This window comes from Manacus candei, unplaced genomic scaffold (assembly GCF_025592945.1).
Source record: "Manacus candei isolate 608988 ecotype Guabito, Panama unplaced genomic scaffold, ASM2559294v1 h1tg000109l, whole genome shotgun sequence".
Lineage (NCBI taxonomy): Eukaryota > Metazoa > Chordata > Aves > Passeriformes > Pipridae > Manacus > Manacus candei.
Window position 1 is genome coordinate 2,463,536 of NW_026138157.1, and position 16,592 is coordinate 2,480,127.

The following is a 16,592-nucleotide window of genomic DNA, read 5'->3' on the forward strand; positions in this document are numbered from 1 at the left end:
TACTCACGAATAGTCTCTATTTATTGCTAATGATATGCATCACACTAACAGAGTTTGATATACTGATTATACAAATAAAGTTCATCTGAGGTAACAGAGTTTATTCCTTTTTCAGGCATCCAGCCTGGATCTCAGCTGCAAAGTAAGTACCTCTCCACATCTCATTACCAAAATAGCAACCTTCTTAATCCTTTGCTGTGAAGAACAAAGGTTCGATTCAGTCTCTGGAGCAGAAATAGGATCTTATTAATGCACTGGCAACTACAGTGTTGTTATTTTTGTTAGAAAAGGGAGAAACAGGAATTTGCTGATATATGTTAGATTAAGGGCTGTTATTGTTTTGAGATTAATTGGATTGTTAGCTGGGCCTTTCTGATGTCAGTTGAAAATCTACAAGATACCTTGTAATTTTATATTCTGGATGAGTTCAGGAGCTACTTCCTGGAAATTCACTTCTATTCTTTGTATCTGTTCTGAAAGAATCACTGAGGGTATCAGTTAAATGGTGTATTGTTTACTGTGCATGGAGAAAAGTTCTTGTGTCACTCTTGCCTGGAGTGCTGGTTTTTCTGACTCAACCCACTTGCCATTCAATAGATTAAAGCTGATACCCAAGATATCAGGTAGGTACCTCGTGCTAAGCCTTTGTGGAGCACTGACTCAGAAGAGGTCTGTGCATTAGCCGAGTGTCAAAGTTTGAACATGTTACAACTGACGTACGAATTCACATTTTGAAGTGTTAGACCTCCAGTAATGTTTTGTGGAGCCTTTTCTTTCTTTTGAAAGATTTGCTGTCATGTAGTGTTGGGCTGCAGTGGACTGTAGAATTTGAGATCCCTGTGGAGTAGACTCTGTCTCTGGCAGCTCATCAGGACAAAGTTGAAATTAGGATTGCAGAAAAGAGCCAGAGGAATTCCACTTGGTGAATTAAATGTTATTGAGCTTGAGGACCTGGAAAAGGGATAGGGATGGATCTGGGTGAACTCCCAAATTGGTATGAATGACTGGCATAGAAGGTATTGCTTAGAGCAAAAATAAATGCAGTGTAACTGATCCGTTGAGACCAGCAAACTGTTTCTGGAAATGACTGATCTTGATAATTCTCGGTGATAGGCAAATGACATACTCCAAATTACGTGTGGTCCATTGTGTAATTCTGTGTGGGTGTGGACTTTTGCAGGTTATTGGCCTATGCCATCTGGCACAAAATGTGTTTGCTTAAGTCTTAGCATGTAGAACTTTGGGTGTTTATCTTCATGTGTATGTGAAAGGTTCAGGGTTAAGTGAGGGAGAGCTATCCCAGAAACTGCGGTCAGCAGAAGCATTCTGGATAACTGTTAGCAGGCCTGTATACTGTCACAGAAAATGAAGACCAGTAAGATGGCATTTGCAGTGAACCTCAATTCTCTGCTTCTATTCCTCATGGTCAGGACAAACCCTGTGTTTGGCCTCCAGGAGATATGACAAAGATATGTCTATTGATGGCGAATGTAGGCCAAGACTTGTGGCTTGAGCATGTGGACATTTATTTGGAAATTGTAAAAGACTTCTGAGTATACTCTAAGGCAATTATGTAGTATTAATTATTTTATCCTGATTGTCTATGTCCCCAGAAGGCTTTCAGTATCAGTGTTTGATAGAACAGGCACGTTTGAATTACCAATAGGATATTTGGGGCCAAGCCTGTTCTCTGTTATGCCACTGTAAAGTTGGGGTAATTATATTGAATTCTGAGTGACAGGGGCAGAGCTAGAGCAGGACTGGACCTGAGAGAGGAAGCTGTGAGTGCGTGTGTGCGCCTTGGGCGGTGAAACAGCTGACTGAAGAAACAGCTCATGTACTGCTTGCATTTCTCCTTGATAGCTTCCAGCTGTCCTCTTATCCTTGGCATACAAAATGACATTAATTAGTTTCAGCTTATGAAAATAAGCAAGAGACAGTATGTGTTACACACCTTATAGTGCTGCACATAAACAATGGGCTACATACAACAAACTGTGATTAAAAATGCTGAGTGACATCGTTGCTATTAAGCCAGGAGCTGAGTAAAGAGAAAGTTCCTTTGGCAAAGTAGCCATAGGCTAGAGGGTTTCTCAGCTTGTACAACAGAGGAAGATGTTTACATGCAGGAGATCAATGTGTATTGCACCTGGACCATGAATGAGAGTGTCACAGACATCATGCTTTCATCATCACAGGTCTTTTAGTATTAACTGAGGCAAGAGAAAAGGAAGAACTAAATAGGACAGTAAAAAAAGAAGGTAGTGTTGTTTTTTTCTCCAACCAGTAAGCACATATTTGTAGAATATTAACAGTTTTGGGTGTTTTTTCTTTATATTTATTGCACATTTTCTGATTAGTGTTCCTGGATGGCTTCCTCAGAGCATATGAAGAATAAATAGACATAACATGTGTTCAAAGAGTTTGCACACCTAAATGTTCCCACCTGTTAGTTTATTGTCACAATGAGAGATATTTTTATGCTGCCACAGTAAGACCTGCCACTACCTTGCTGCCCAGGTTGGTAGGAAAATATCAGCAGAAGTTGACTGAAATCAAGAGATGCAGTAGAAAATGCATTAAGCAAAGCAGGAAAATCACAATGTCTTAACACCATTGCTAGTCCTAATGGCTAGACAGATTTTACTGTATTGGGTGAACAGCTACAGGCTCTGTCTAAAACAAATTGGAAATTACAAACTCAAATGTAAGTGAATATTAGAGGCTTAGCGGACAAGGTTATGCAAAAGTTAGAATATGTACCGATGCTGCAGTCCTGATTGAAGAGTTTCTGTGAAAAGCAGAAAGAGGTGTTGTCAGGTTGATGTTGCCCAACTAGAAGTGTTGTATAAGCCTGGAGAAATTGTCCCTATGATCTAAAAATGTAAATAATAAATGAACTACAGGTAATTGTGTGGACAATATCTGGACAAATGTACTACTGAAAAACGATGCCTGATTACTAAGATTATTTGGTAAATGAATGACTTATTGGGGTCAACAAACAACAAAATTAGATGAACTGTGGCTGAAATGTCAAACAGATATTTTGGTTTAGTTCATAAAATGTAACCATGATGAAGTTCTGTTATGAGGGGACCTTTTTTCCTGCGTGTCTGGGGATGGTAGAAGAGGAAACTGAGAAGACAGCAGAAAACCTATTTGGAAGGATAGACAGAACTGGCTTGTATGAATTTTCTGTCTCAGACTTGACTCCTTATGCAAGCTGAGATCAGAAGTGTTGCAGATTTTCAAGGTAGTTTCCACTTAATTTGGGGCACAAACCTAGGTATGCAGGTATGCACTAGGTAGAGGCAGCAGACAAACTTACTGTTAAGTGTTTTGCTATAAAAATGGCGGGGGAAAATTAGCCTGAGATCTTGAAAGGTGAGTAAGACACATGGTGGAACTGCACAGGAGACTGGGGCTGTAGGTGCAAGTGAATAAGATTCAGAAGCAAACCAGTTTTTAATTCTCTATGCTTTTTTACTATAGAAAGATAAAGCAATAGGATTTGTGTGCCTTGTAGAAAGTTTAATTCTATCAAAGCATCAGATTTTTATCTCGTTTCTCAGCTGGGTGCAGGTGTAGGAAATCTCATGTGTTGGCTGTGTGCAATGATCTTAACCAGAGGGATTTCAGACTGCAATGCTGAATTCAAATCTGTCTGTCTCATCACTGAGTAACACTTTGTGAGGTGCTGGTGTTCCCTGGGGACCTGTCACCTTACAGAATGTAGGAAATTAAATTAATGAAAAGAGTTTGGTTGAGCACATGTTGATTTTATATTTTCTTGAGGAAGGGAATCCTGAAGGAACATGTGCCTCTGCGCAGGAGAGCACTCAGTCTTCTTGGTGGAGCAAGACTTACTGTCAAGTTGGGAAAGTGTCAACAAGGAAGAGTTCTGATACACAAAGTAAGTTATATCAGTCCAGAAAGCAAAGGAAGTTTCCATATTCCGACAGGCTTTTCAAACTAGTGAGCAAGGCCAGCCTTTATTGGACTGTGAGAATATTGCACAAGATTCATCCTGCCTTTCTACCCCTAACTGCTTGAGTCACTGAAGGTATGTCTACTCAGGATTTGGCTGGCAGATATGAACTCTATGAACTCACTCTGTCTGTGCTCCAAGCTGGCTTGATGAAAGCTGCCTGGGAATGGGAAGCTGTGTAGCCATCGTTAACTTGAGGCTGAGCCTGAACTAATTGGTTCTGCTGGGAAGCAGGGTATATTAGCTTGGGTTCAGTGTTAGAGGGCTGCTGTTATAGGACTTTAGAGTCAGAGTTAGTTTCTGTCTGGGCTTCTTGGAGCACTTGCAGAGAGAATTGGATCTGTTTGCAAATCTGCCATAGAAGTACATCCTGAATATGTTAGAAGGGTTAGACAGACGTGATTCAGAAAAATGGTGTCCTAAAGACTGCCCATTCTTTTTAAAGGAACCTTTGAGTAATAATCCAGTGCCAAAGTCCAGCTTTAACAAACAATCTGCTTTCAGATGCACTCTGTCAGGTCTGACGATTGATGTATGCTAGTGTTAGTGGGAAAGACTTAAAATTGTATGTTTGAATGGAAACCCAGCTGTTCTGTGGAAAGGACTGTGCAGGCATGACAAATAAGCACCTTGCAGTAGCAGCTGCCTGAACTAAATGTCTCTTCCTATACAGTCCATTGCACAAACCACTTGCTCTCTTGTTTACAATGAATGGAAAGTGCTAATGACAACTTATTTATCTGGTGTCCCAGACTCCCAAGTCACTCAGGTCCTTTTGAAGATTCTCTCTTTCAAATTACTTTCTGTAATTTATTTCCACGCCTCCCATTTTCAGAAAAAACCCCAAACCTGTTCCCTAAACAAAATTCATGGGTATTTTAACAATTATTTTGTCCTTAGCCTCAGGAGCCCATTAGTTGCTATGTTCTTGAAGCAAATGAAAACAATGCATTCTGTAGGATATAAAACTGTTCCTAAATGTGGCAGTGGATCACTGCAGTCATTAGATTAATACCAACTATTATCATCCAGGATGCTCATCTGTTTTTACTGAGCTTTGTTAATGAAATGGAAATGTATGATTAAAGTCATCCTGTCTGTCCCTCTAAAGCTGTGCCTGTGAATGAGTCACTGTTTTACAAATGGGTGTTGCCAGACGCTGATATTGAATACGGCTCCAGCCGTCAGAGCTCTGGGTCCAGCAATGCATTCTTGGAGTCCAGACTGGAACACTGAAATTCCCATTGAAATCTGTGGGAATTCTGCATGGCCAAAGCCCAGCTACCTTTGTGGCTGGCTGCAGCAGCTTAGAGAGAGCTCTAGCTCTGTTTAGTAGGCACCTGGTGGCTTGGGGACTCAATATGAACTTCATGCATCTCTTCACTTAGTCACTTGAAACCCAAGATGGAATTGAGGATACCACATTCCACTTAGGTTTTGTTTGCTTGCGGTCAGCTGAATGCCCGCTGCTGTCTCTGGACGTGACACCTTCTGCTCCACTGGCAGAACTGCAGCTGTGGTTTCTGTACTCCCTGGGCACAAGAAATATTTGCACAGAGCAAACCCCAGTGTGTCAGTCAGCTTGTCTGCCCTGCCTGCTGCAGTGGTCCTGGCTGGCTGCACCAAGGGTGGAATATGCTTCAGCCTTTTGGCAGACATATAGCTGTTTGCATGTCCCAAAGTAAACTGCTTCCAAAGATCTTCATTGTTCACAATAAGCTGTGTCTTACGGGTAAGGTTGAACCAATAGTTAATTTAACTTGTTTGCTTCACATAAGAGATAGGGTTTGAATAGTACTAGCCTGGGGGAATTTCACATCTGGATTCAAACTCTTTATGGCTACTGTCCCCTAATCTGTGCCATGGGCTGTTCCCAAGTCATAGTTCTGTAGTTTTCCAAGCTTTGTGTTTCATGTCGTCCCCTCGGGGGCATTTGTAAAAGTGGGAGGGCCAGATTGGTAGTTGCAAGAAAGAGAAGTATCATCACTGACGTCAATGCAGCTCTTCCACTTTAGCAAGGGATCAGGCCCATCTATCAGTGTCACAGGCTGCTGGGGAGGAGGGGAGGCAGCCTGAGAAGTGTTGGGTTTGCAGTTCGCCAAGTGAAAAACAGAGAATTTGAGCGCAGTAGCCAGGCATGTTACAAAACAGGCTGTTGGAGAGACAGCTCCGTGTGGAGGCTTTGGTCTTGATTTTCTTACTCCTGGTCATTGTCCTGATATTGCATGGCTTTAAGACAATTTAAAAAACTTTAATATAGGGATTTCCGTAAGGGCTATTGGCTGAGAGCCCTTGTGGGATTTCTGTGTGTTTTAATGTGTTATAGGAGGCCAGTTGTGGCCATAGCTACTTTTGTGCAGTTGGGTAAGGCTGTAGTGGAAAATCTAAGGCTGGTTGCTCTGTGTTACCAAATGTATGACTACATACATGTTTAAAGTAATTTGAAGCTTCCAAAACTTTAACACATCTTAGGATATTTTAATTAATTTTAAAAGCATGGGTTTAAGAGAATGATCCTGAATTGAAAGGAAGGGAGCCTGAAAGCTCTGAGTATAGCAGAAGAGAGGCAGGGTTTTCTCGGGTGCTGAGGGGAGTAGACAGGGGGGAAAAAGCCACACACCCTTTCAGAGATTCACTGGGGCTGTTTCCAGAACTTTGCCTGTTTGGTGCATTTCTTCTCCTGTGCTTTTGCTCATCTGAACAGTGTTTCCAGAAATCAGCAACTGGGAGCACATAAGAAGTAATTCTCTTTGCCAGGTAAATGGGAACAATAGTGGAGTGGGAAAGAATGAATCACTGCCATTAACAAGAAAACTAGGGTTGCTTTCATCATCAACACAATGCAGTGTCTATTCTCAAATGTCAGGGCTAATAACTCACCATTTACAAATTAGACTTAACCCCCTCCCACACAAACCCACATAGCCCTTGCTAGCCTTCAAGCTTAGGTTATAGCTGCCTTTCTCTGAGGGCTACCAATAAAACCTTCAGAACACATATCCTCCAGACAGTCTGGCTGCTTTCAAGATCAAATACTCCTCCCCTTTTCCCTTTGGATTTTGTTTTAGTCAGCTACATCACTGAAAAATGTGGAAATGTCTTTGAAAGCCCATCTAAGGCCCTAATTATCCCTAATGTAAGAGGGCCATTATTGTCTACAGACAAAATGAATAATACAACCAGTAAGAAAGATTCCAAAGTTTTGGTTACCTTAATAAATTCCTAAACGTGAAGGAACTCACAGATCTTTATCCAATGCAACCAGAAATTATTAATGCAGGTGGGAGTATCAAAAGGTGGAGTCTTTCAGCTGGCATCTTACAACATCTGTTGAGATGGTGTTTTTCATCCAGTGTACTGATGGATTGTAACTACAGCCATCCAGAAAATATATAACAAGGATGCCAGTTCTAGATAAACATCATGTAGGTGTAGAACATGAGATGCCGCTAATTTCTGATGCTCATCAGGATATTAATATCCTCCTTACTTTGAAAGTAATGGGCTTGTTTGAATTCCTGGTCCTGAAGGATAGAAAACATTCAGGATATGTTTTTCATCCAGCATGACTTAAAGTTGAAACAGGTAACTGGAAAAAAGGATGCAAAAACAAACTTGGAACTCATTAGTAGAGTCCATTTAGCAAATTCTGATTGTCCAGTCCAACACCAGCAGTTTTTTATTAATGAATAAATCATTCTTTCTTTCACTGCAGATTGAGAACTCTTAAAAGTGGTTTACATGCAGTTCTTAGCACAGCTGTTTGCTGGGGGTGTGTGCTCTGTGTGGGGGATCTATCAGCAGCCTGGCTACCTCTTTGTGATCTTGGGTAAGGCCTGGATAAAAATCAAAGGCCAGATTGTTCTGTTTTACCAAATGTGTTGCCTGGGGCCTGCTAATTAATAGAATGTCTAGGAATGTCATACATCTATTGAAAAAAAGCGCGTCACTTGAAAATTGCTATTGTTTTAATTGAATGTTGTCATTTTCACATAGTGACCAATATCTCAGCCTACCAGCCTTTTTGAAAGAGCAAACTGGAACATGGGAAAACAGGGCAATCATAGGGAAATACTGTCTGGTTTTAAGTTATTTTTTAACGTAGGTCTCGCAGAGTCATAAATGCTCCCACATGTTTACTGAGGGTCTTATCCTGAAATCCAGATTTGTGTTTCATTCTTATAAATTATTCCAACATAAGCCAATGCTGGAGGCTGACTGTAAACAGAGGTTACAGAATTGAGCTGAGTTTGACCTAGCAATAGAGCATAACTCTGGAAACATTTGCTGGAGATATGGCACTTTGTTACAAGGACAGACCAGCTGAAACTCTGAGGTTGTGCATGGCACTAGGCATGCAAGGATGTCTACCAGTAAGTGTTTGCAGGATTGGATGGTAGGTGGTCCTACTTTATTTGCTGTTTTAACAGAAGTCTGGGATTTGTTATGGAGTGAGTTAGTTCCTCTGGGAAAGGTGGGTGTAACTTGTCAGGACATGAAGGATAACTAACCTCAGACATTTGGGAAGTTGTGTGTGTGTTTTGATGCATATGATTTTGTTATGTAAAATAGTGAGGCTCACCCCCTGCTCTGCCTGTGGGTTTCTGCAGTTCTTTTGAAGGAGAAGGGTAGCTCATATGATGAGGTGAGAAAGAAGATGAATGGAAATAGAAACCAGGAGGAATCAGTTCTTCAGCTGAATAGTTATAAGGGCTTCTAGAATTCAAAGATTTTTTGTACTGTGTCACTGGGCCTGTAGGGGAAAAAAATGAACATTATCTAAAGGTTACATCTTGATTTTTACAGAGTTATTTGGCCACAATTTAATTGTGCATGATGAGAGACATTTTATATGATATCCCACTGTAAGTATTCCTCAAATCATCAACATCTCCTGATATCAGAGGAAGCTAAAATCCTTCTTCTTCTTCTCTGTGTAGATCTTGGATTGGAAGCTGGTTTTCATTTGATTTGTTTCTATCAGTGTATTAGAGCAAAGGTGTGTGCTTTGGGCCATGGGTATAATTTTGAAGGTTTCTTATGTTGAAAACTCCCTCAGTTGGCAAATAGATCATTCAGTGCTATATTTTCTGAGAACCCAGCAAAGATGATGGCATTTTGGAGGCGGAAAGAAGCAATGGGGAATGAGTGGGAGTATCTTTTTATCTGTCAAATACAGTTGTGGTATCTCTGCAACACTGTGCTTTAAGTACAGTGTGCTGGTCTTGGCTTTTATGAGAGTTCTGGAAGAGTTTTGTGCACTGTACAGTCTGATTGACAAAGAGGCTTTCTGTCCTTGCATGACCTTCCTTTAATTTAAAAAAAAATTCAATAAAAGTTCAGCCACACAGCAAGGGATGAATTTAAAGACTGCACACCATGTGACAGTGGTAAAACTTTCATAATAGCCATCATATTTGTTGGTTTAAAAATCAACTTCATTGTCATAGTTAATAGTTTGCAGCTGCTGCAGAACAGAGGCAAATTGCTGTGTATGTGTCAGCCTTAAATGCAAGTAAGATCCACTGACTAGGATGACTTGGTTAGTTTTTCCTATCTATTGGTAGTATTGCTGATCATCATCTCTACGCGATGAGAGGAATTCATTGCCACATTTCAGCACTGCTGAGCTGACTATGTGATCTTGCAAGTAAAATAAACTCGTTTTCAATGGCCTGCCAAAATATGCTCTGTGATATCCCATTAAAAAGGCTTCCAGGGTCACGCATAAATAGGTGCAACCCCTTGCAAATCTATGGAATATCTGTTGGAAAATCACAAGGTAAGTTCTCTGCCAACTTATAACTTATGAAAAGTAGTTATAATTTGCGTCAAGTTCATATCAGATGGAGATGGGAAATAGATGAAACACTCACTCCACCATACTGGTGATGTGCAGAAGGTGTGTAAAGTCTGAATGGTCCAGTGGTCAAAGTGTAGCAGTAGACTGAGGGCAAGTAGAGGAGTATGTGAAGTGTCTGCTGGTTGTCCTGGGCTGGAGGCTATCCAAGAAAGGCTCCCTAAAGCTTTGGGAGTTGTGGAAACCATAAGGAATTATGTCTAAAGGGATGTGTTGTGCCTTTAGGCTGAGCAAATACAATGTTTAGATTTAGGGAGATTCTACTTTACTTTTCCTCCCCCTACTGTATCTGCTGCTAAAATAGAACTGAGTTTAAACTGTGGACCTAAAGCTGCAGAATAAAATATGAGGGTTATCCCTTTTAAGCGATCTCAGAAGGACTGCAGTTATTTAAGGTAGAGCATCCCTTGGTGTTTTAGGCACCTGTCTCTCTGTGGGAACTCAGGGAGTTCAGTGAGTGCAGGCCAGGCTGTCCAGGATGCTGTGTTCTCATGGCTGTGAATCAGTTTTTCCTTCAAGAAAGTAAACAGTAGAGGAGCAAGAAAGGACTGATGACTGAGCTTACAAGAAGACAATACTTTTAATACTGAAGTCAGAGCCTAAATGGTGGGAAAAATTCCCCAGGGAAGAGGCAGCCCACACAGTCCTGCACTGGATTATTGTTAGTGCTACTTCACTTATTTGGTTGAGATTTCTCATGTGTTTCCTGGGACAGAACCTGACCCTCAGGTCTCATTTACAGTTCAGAGAACTTCAGTTTGGCATTTCTGTGAAGATTGTGTAATTGCAATAATTTCAACTCTTGTTATTCGTTCAAGCTAGTTTAATTTGTCAATGTGCTAGTTTATTTTATCCACATAGAGACCATTACTAGCACTGAAGTCTAAAGTAAATACATGGGATATCTAGTTAATCTGTACTTTCTTTTTCCCTGGGCCCTCTGTTTTATGTGGTTTATGGAGGTTGCTTTGTTTTACAAACAAATGGAAGTGTATACAAGAAGATACACTTCATGTTTTGGAACCCTCAAAACACCTTGCTCAGCTTGTAGAGGGCTCTAGAAGAGCAGCTCTGTGGGGTCTGGAAGTGCCTAAATAGATACCTCCACCCACTCCTGAACTATATTGCCCATCCTCTTGATGGAATTTCCTAGTCCTGAGGAGGGAGGGACAACTGGGCTGAGCCCTGGTTATTTGTCAGCCAATTTACAATTAAACCAGGGAGATCATAGAAAGGCTCAGAACCCCATCCAACATGGCACTGAACACTTGTGGGGCATCCACAACTTCTCTAGGAAACCCATTCCAGTGTCTCACCACTCAGAATAAAGAACTATTTTCCTAACGAGTATTCTTAATCTCTCATCTTTTAGTTTAAAACCCTTGTTCCCCCTTGTCCTATCTACCTGTTTAAAAAGTAACTTTTCCTCTTTTTTTATAAGCCCCCTTTAAGTACTGCAATGAGGTCTTCCCAAAGCCTTCCCATCTCCAGTTTGAACATCCCCAACTCTCTCAGCCTTTCTTCGTGGGGGTGGTGCTCCAGTGCTCTTACCATTTTTGTGGCCCTCCTCTGGACTCACTCCAATAGGTCCATGTCTTTCTTGTGCTGGGGATCCCAGAGCTGGACACAGTGATCTAGATGGGGTCTCACCAGAGCAGAGTGGAGGGGCAGAATCACCTCCCTTGCCCTGCTGCCCATGCTGCTTTTGATGCAGATGGATACAGTCGGCCTTCTGGAGTGTGAGCACACACTCAAGATGTACTCCTCATGTTAGAAAAGGTGGGACAGATGTCTGGAAGATAACAGCTGTAGATATTTTGGAACTACCCCTTCTGTATTAGAACTTCCTCTATTTTTCTGCCTTTTGGGCAAGAGCAACGTACAATTTTTTGACCAATATTCTCTGTCTCTGACATCCCTGACTGTTTCCTAAAGATTGTGGACAACAAGCCATGTTGTTTTACCTCGATAGTAGTCATTCTTTTCTGAAGGAGACTTCTTCATCTAAGTCTAGAAGAGCAGTAGGCCTCTGTGATTAGAGAAAGAGGGTGGATTTTATCTAACTAAATGTAAAGGCATGTGAAATGCAAATGTTTGCTGTTATGAGAGTCCTTGAGCATCATCTTATGATCTATGGATATGCAGTCAGTGAAGTCAATGGACTGTAGGTACCAGCTCTTCTTACCCTACAGCAGATGTGTAAAATGCCAAATGGACTCTGTTCAGAACAGCGTCTGTGTATGTTGACTGGATGGGAGACCAAGGTAAGATAAAAATCCTAAGATTTTTTGTCTTCTGCTTACAGTGGTGGAACAGTTTGTAGAGATGGTGGTCTGTATTTTGTCTCTGTTCTCAGGTTGCCTTCCTTCTCTCCTCTAAATGTTGACAGAACTTTTCAGAGTAGGCATGAAATGAGTCTGTTGAATATAAATTTTGATTTTTTTCATTTTATGTTCGCATGGAACAGTACATAATACACTGACATTTTGGATCTGTAGGAGAAAACCAGAATGTTTCCACCATCAAAGGTCTCTTGGAGTTGTTGAAAGAAGGATGGAACAGTCCTGATTCTTGGACTTTCTTTTCTTAAGGTATTTTTCCTCCTATCTGATTTCCAAAGAGGAATCTGATTTTCATTTCACATTGCCCCACCCCTGTGGTGCTTTTCACATTGGCCAGAAATGAAAAGCCTTGAGTTGGAAAGGTGTCATCAAAACAATGACTAGATATACTTGGAAGAAACGTTTATTATTTGGCTTGCTGCCACTGAGAGCTGCTAATTACCAAGCAATTATGACCAGACACAATATTTCACTGTCTAAAGCTGCCTCTTGGTTTTAATATCTGACAGAAAAGAAAAGGCAGAAAATTTTTGAGGAGTCCAAAGAAGGCCAAGAGCTGTATAAATATTCCTCAGGGCATCCTTTTCTACCTTGGACTTCAAGGCCAGGAGTTTGGATATCATTGCCTCCTTAGAAAGCATTCTTGGCTCCAGTATTCTGATCCATCTTTTCTATACTGGCTTTTCAAATAATCAAATCATAAAAGTAGTTAGGGAAATATATTTTGCATCTGTAACTTCTGTGATCTTTGGATGCTTCAGGAGTCAAAACTCCACATGGATTTGCCACAGCTGAGGCCTGTGTGTTTGACTCAGAAATCTTTTTGCACACAAATTAGAGGGCAACCAGTGCAAAACAATGTGGTTATAATGCATTAGCTAAGCAGGAAGCATGGAGATCAGTCTCTGCTGTGTCAGGAAACAATTTGTCTGCGGAAATGGCATGGCACAGTGCTTGGGAAGACAATGCTGCTAGTAATATTCACTAGGTTGGCTGCTCGAGAAGGTCCTACAGGGGCACTGTCAGTGCACCAATAGGCCTGATTTATCACTGTATTATATTAATTTTACTCCAGGGTGCCTCCATTCAAGTCAGTGAATTTTTCCTAGGGTAAAACTGAGGAAAAAATAGTGCCTCATCCTTCTTACTTTCTGCATGAATTTCTTCCACAGAGCCATATTGATATTTTCAATTCTGTCCTCTTTGTGTCCAGCTGTGACAAGGTGGGAGCTGGAAGCTTCTCAGCATTGCTTAGCGGAGTTGGGGTATATTCCTGGTACTGGCAGGAACTTCTGAACCCCAGGTTTGCCAGCTAATCCTTAAAAATGGTTTCTGATGAAGGCAGATACATGAATCTTACAGTGTGGTTCTTGACAAGTAAGGCACTTTGAAAACAAGATTTACTATTGGGATGGAACATCAGAGGCTGTCACACCATTAAGTTGAGAATAAACAGAGAGGAAAGCCTACATTAGAATGCCATGAAAGTGGGTATAAATGAGGGAGGGAGGAAACTCTTGCCTCCAAACAAAGAGTTTGGCATTTGCCTGTAACAACATGCAGGTGCTTTGCCAGCATGAAGAACGGAATTGAGAACTGAAAATCTATGTCTTGATGTTCATCTTTCAGCAGACTTCCAAGCAAATACATTTCGTTAAAAATCACTACCAAGCTGTTTATGATATATCTGTGCCAACTGCAATGTTTTATGTAGCCGTATAAGCCAAATCATTGTGACCTGATGTGACTCAGTTTACTACAAGGGTGCGCCTTGAGAATTCTCATTTTCTTCAGTTCAAAGTGAAACACTAGGAAAAGTATTGGAATGGATCCGAAAACAGTGCAGCATTCTTATGCAGAGGCAAGAGTGCCATTCAGGCAAACACCAGAAGAAAATCTGTCTTGGGCATGTTTTTCAAAATGAGTCTGAAATGTTCATTGGAAAAATATCAGGAATATGAGCCTTAAATGAACTCATTTACATCCTCTGATTTTGCCTGTATCTGTGGTATTGGGAAGTGCAATAATAGATTCTAAGTGCTCTGTTCCTGAATTTTTAGTTCACTTTTCGTCTTCTGCATGTAAATTAATTTAAGAGTGTATGTGAAGTCTGTTTTTTTTCTCTCTGGCTTTATTTTTTTCTCTATCATTCTCTTTGTCCTTCTCCATATTTTTCTGATTGTAAGTCTTATACGTCTGTGTGAATTTAAAACCTGTTAGGGATATGGACAAAAATTAAGCGAAAAAGTTCCTTTCTTTTTGGTCAAATATGCTACTGTTTTTCTTGGATTACAGAAAACCCCTTATTTATATATTCAGCTGTTTAGATATGTTCTCATGCATGGATCACAGTTTATTATGCATTTTATTCTTGTTTGCCCAAATACTACTGAACAAATCAACAGTAAAATTTTCCAAAGTTCTTCAAATTGAGGTCAGATGCTTTCAGGCTCATAAATCCTCTTGGTCAGGGTAAGATATTTTGATACTTGCTTGAAATTTGTCACCGTCTTTCCCTTCAGTAGCTCTGCCTGGTTTTAACTTCATCTGAGATCGAACTGAACAGTTTAGCATTGTCAGAATATATAATCAGCAGTTGGATTTATGTGCAATAACACTAGTGGCATTGGGTTGCTTTGTTTTTCCAAGGTTCCCACTACAACAGACACAAATAAAAATGGCTGGGTTTTTTTCCCATGTCAGCCTGAAAGCTATTTCTTTTTTTTTTAAATACTGTAGTTCATGAGAGACTTCCTTCTGATGAAATTAGATTCAATAGCATAATTGATGAAATAAGGAGGGAGGAGATTACCCAAAATGACCTTTCTGTCTGAATCTTTGTTCGAATGGGAAAAAGACTTTTTTGAATGTACTTCCAGATAGAATCTACATTTCTTAGAAACTTGCAGGGCTTTTTGCGGGAAACCCCCAAACTATTTTTGTACGGCTTTGGCCAAAATTATTTGGTTTTCTCTTACCAAATTTCGAAAAGGTTGAATAGCTGGCTTTTCCGAAGGAAAGGCAATACTTTCCACATAGAAAAATGCCCATTTTTCCCCTAACATTGCCCCCCCACCCCATTAAAAGCAAAAGACCACAAAGCTACCTGGAAATACAGTTCTTGTATCATGAAATTTCAAAGTGAAAATGAGATGTACAGTCTCTGAGTTTTTGCCTGATGCAGCACCAGGCAGTGCAATATACACTTCGAATTAAATGCAAGCACAGATTACTGTTTCTGCCACTGCAACATTACAAATACCATTATGGCTAATTGCCACTGATGCCAGTCACTGAGGAATAGAGGCTGTAGCTACCTAAACAATCTGTGCTACTATTAAAAGGGATCTACTGCCCTTTTCAAACCCTTTCATTGTGATGGCTGAAGTGTTCATGTCAGTGCAAAAGGTGTCAGATGAGGAAACTTCACCAAATGAAAACTGATAACGAGAAAAAAGGAGGGTTAATATGGACATGAGCGAGTGGCAAGAACAGGTAACTGAGATCGTGTAATTTGGTTGAAGCATGACTATTTTGCTTTGAGATTGCAGTGCCGTAGTTTTACGTGCTTGAGATTATGCAGTCTTGGTGCCACAACGAATTACAGTCGTTCAGTTCTATGGGGCAGTTCTGTTTGAAAACAGGGTTTGGGGCTACACCTGATGGATAGTGTATTTTATGAGCTGTTTCATCAGGTCAGCATAAAATGACAACCCTGATCATGAATCTTACTCCTGTGTAAGTGATAGAGTTTGTGCTAGTCTGCATTGCCCTTCCTAGGCAGATGAAAGGGCTGCTCAGGTGGTATTTTTTCCTTGTCTTGTCTCAGTAGACTGTGGGGATATGTTTACAGAGTCTGCAATTGCTTTTCAGAAGGTTAGAGTACAATATTGCTGCTATTCTGACTACTTTTTCTTTTAAACCAAGGGATTGTATCCCCTGACTTCCCTAAATCAGGGTTGGAGCCTTCAGGGTTGGACTGAAATGAAGATGGAGGCTAAAATGCAGGGATTAGATAGTTAAGATGTGGATTTAGAAAATACCTATTTTTGCCATCAGATAATTTTGTGATATTTCTGCAAAGAAGGCACTTCAACAAAAGCTGGAAGGAATTCGGCTGTGAGGAATTCCAGCAGTGAGAATTTGAGATGTTTGGGAAATCAGGAGCAAACTGAAACTGAGGTCTTAGAAATGGTGGTATTTTTTTTTCTAGTGCCAAAAAGCATGCCAAGTTATTTTGTCCTGAATAATCTGTAGATTTAATCTCTCTTGAAGTGCCCAAGGGGTCCTCTGACAGGATTTTGGAATCTGTGATTCTCCTTGGTGCTGTGTTTTACAGCTTTATAACAAAACTCTGAAGCTGATTTCTGCAATAGAGTTCAATATATATTTGATCTCT

The 16,592-nt window shown here is 40.5% G+C and overlaps 1 long non-coding RNA gene across 2 annotated transcripts in view; it reads left to right on the top strand.

The window, feature by feature from the left end:
* The window catches only part of LOC127461628 (uncharacterized), a 151,369-nt gene that overhangs the window by 14,397 nt on the left and 120,380 nt on the right, over positions 1-16,592 (top strand). For both annotated transcript variants that reach the window (XR_007900188.1, XR_007900187.1), the window contains one exon: positions 116-142. This is a non-coding gene — a long non-coding RNA (uncharacterized LOC127461628). The remainder of the gene's footprint in view (positions 1-115; positions 143-16,592) is intronic.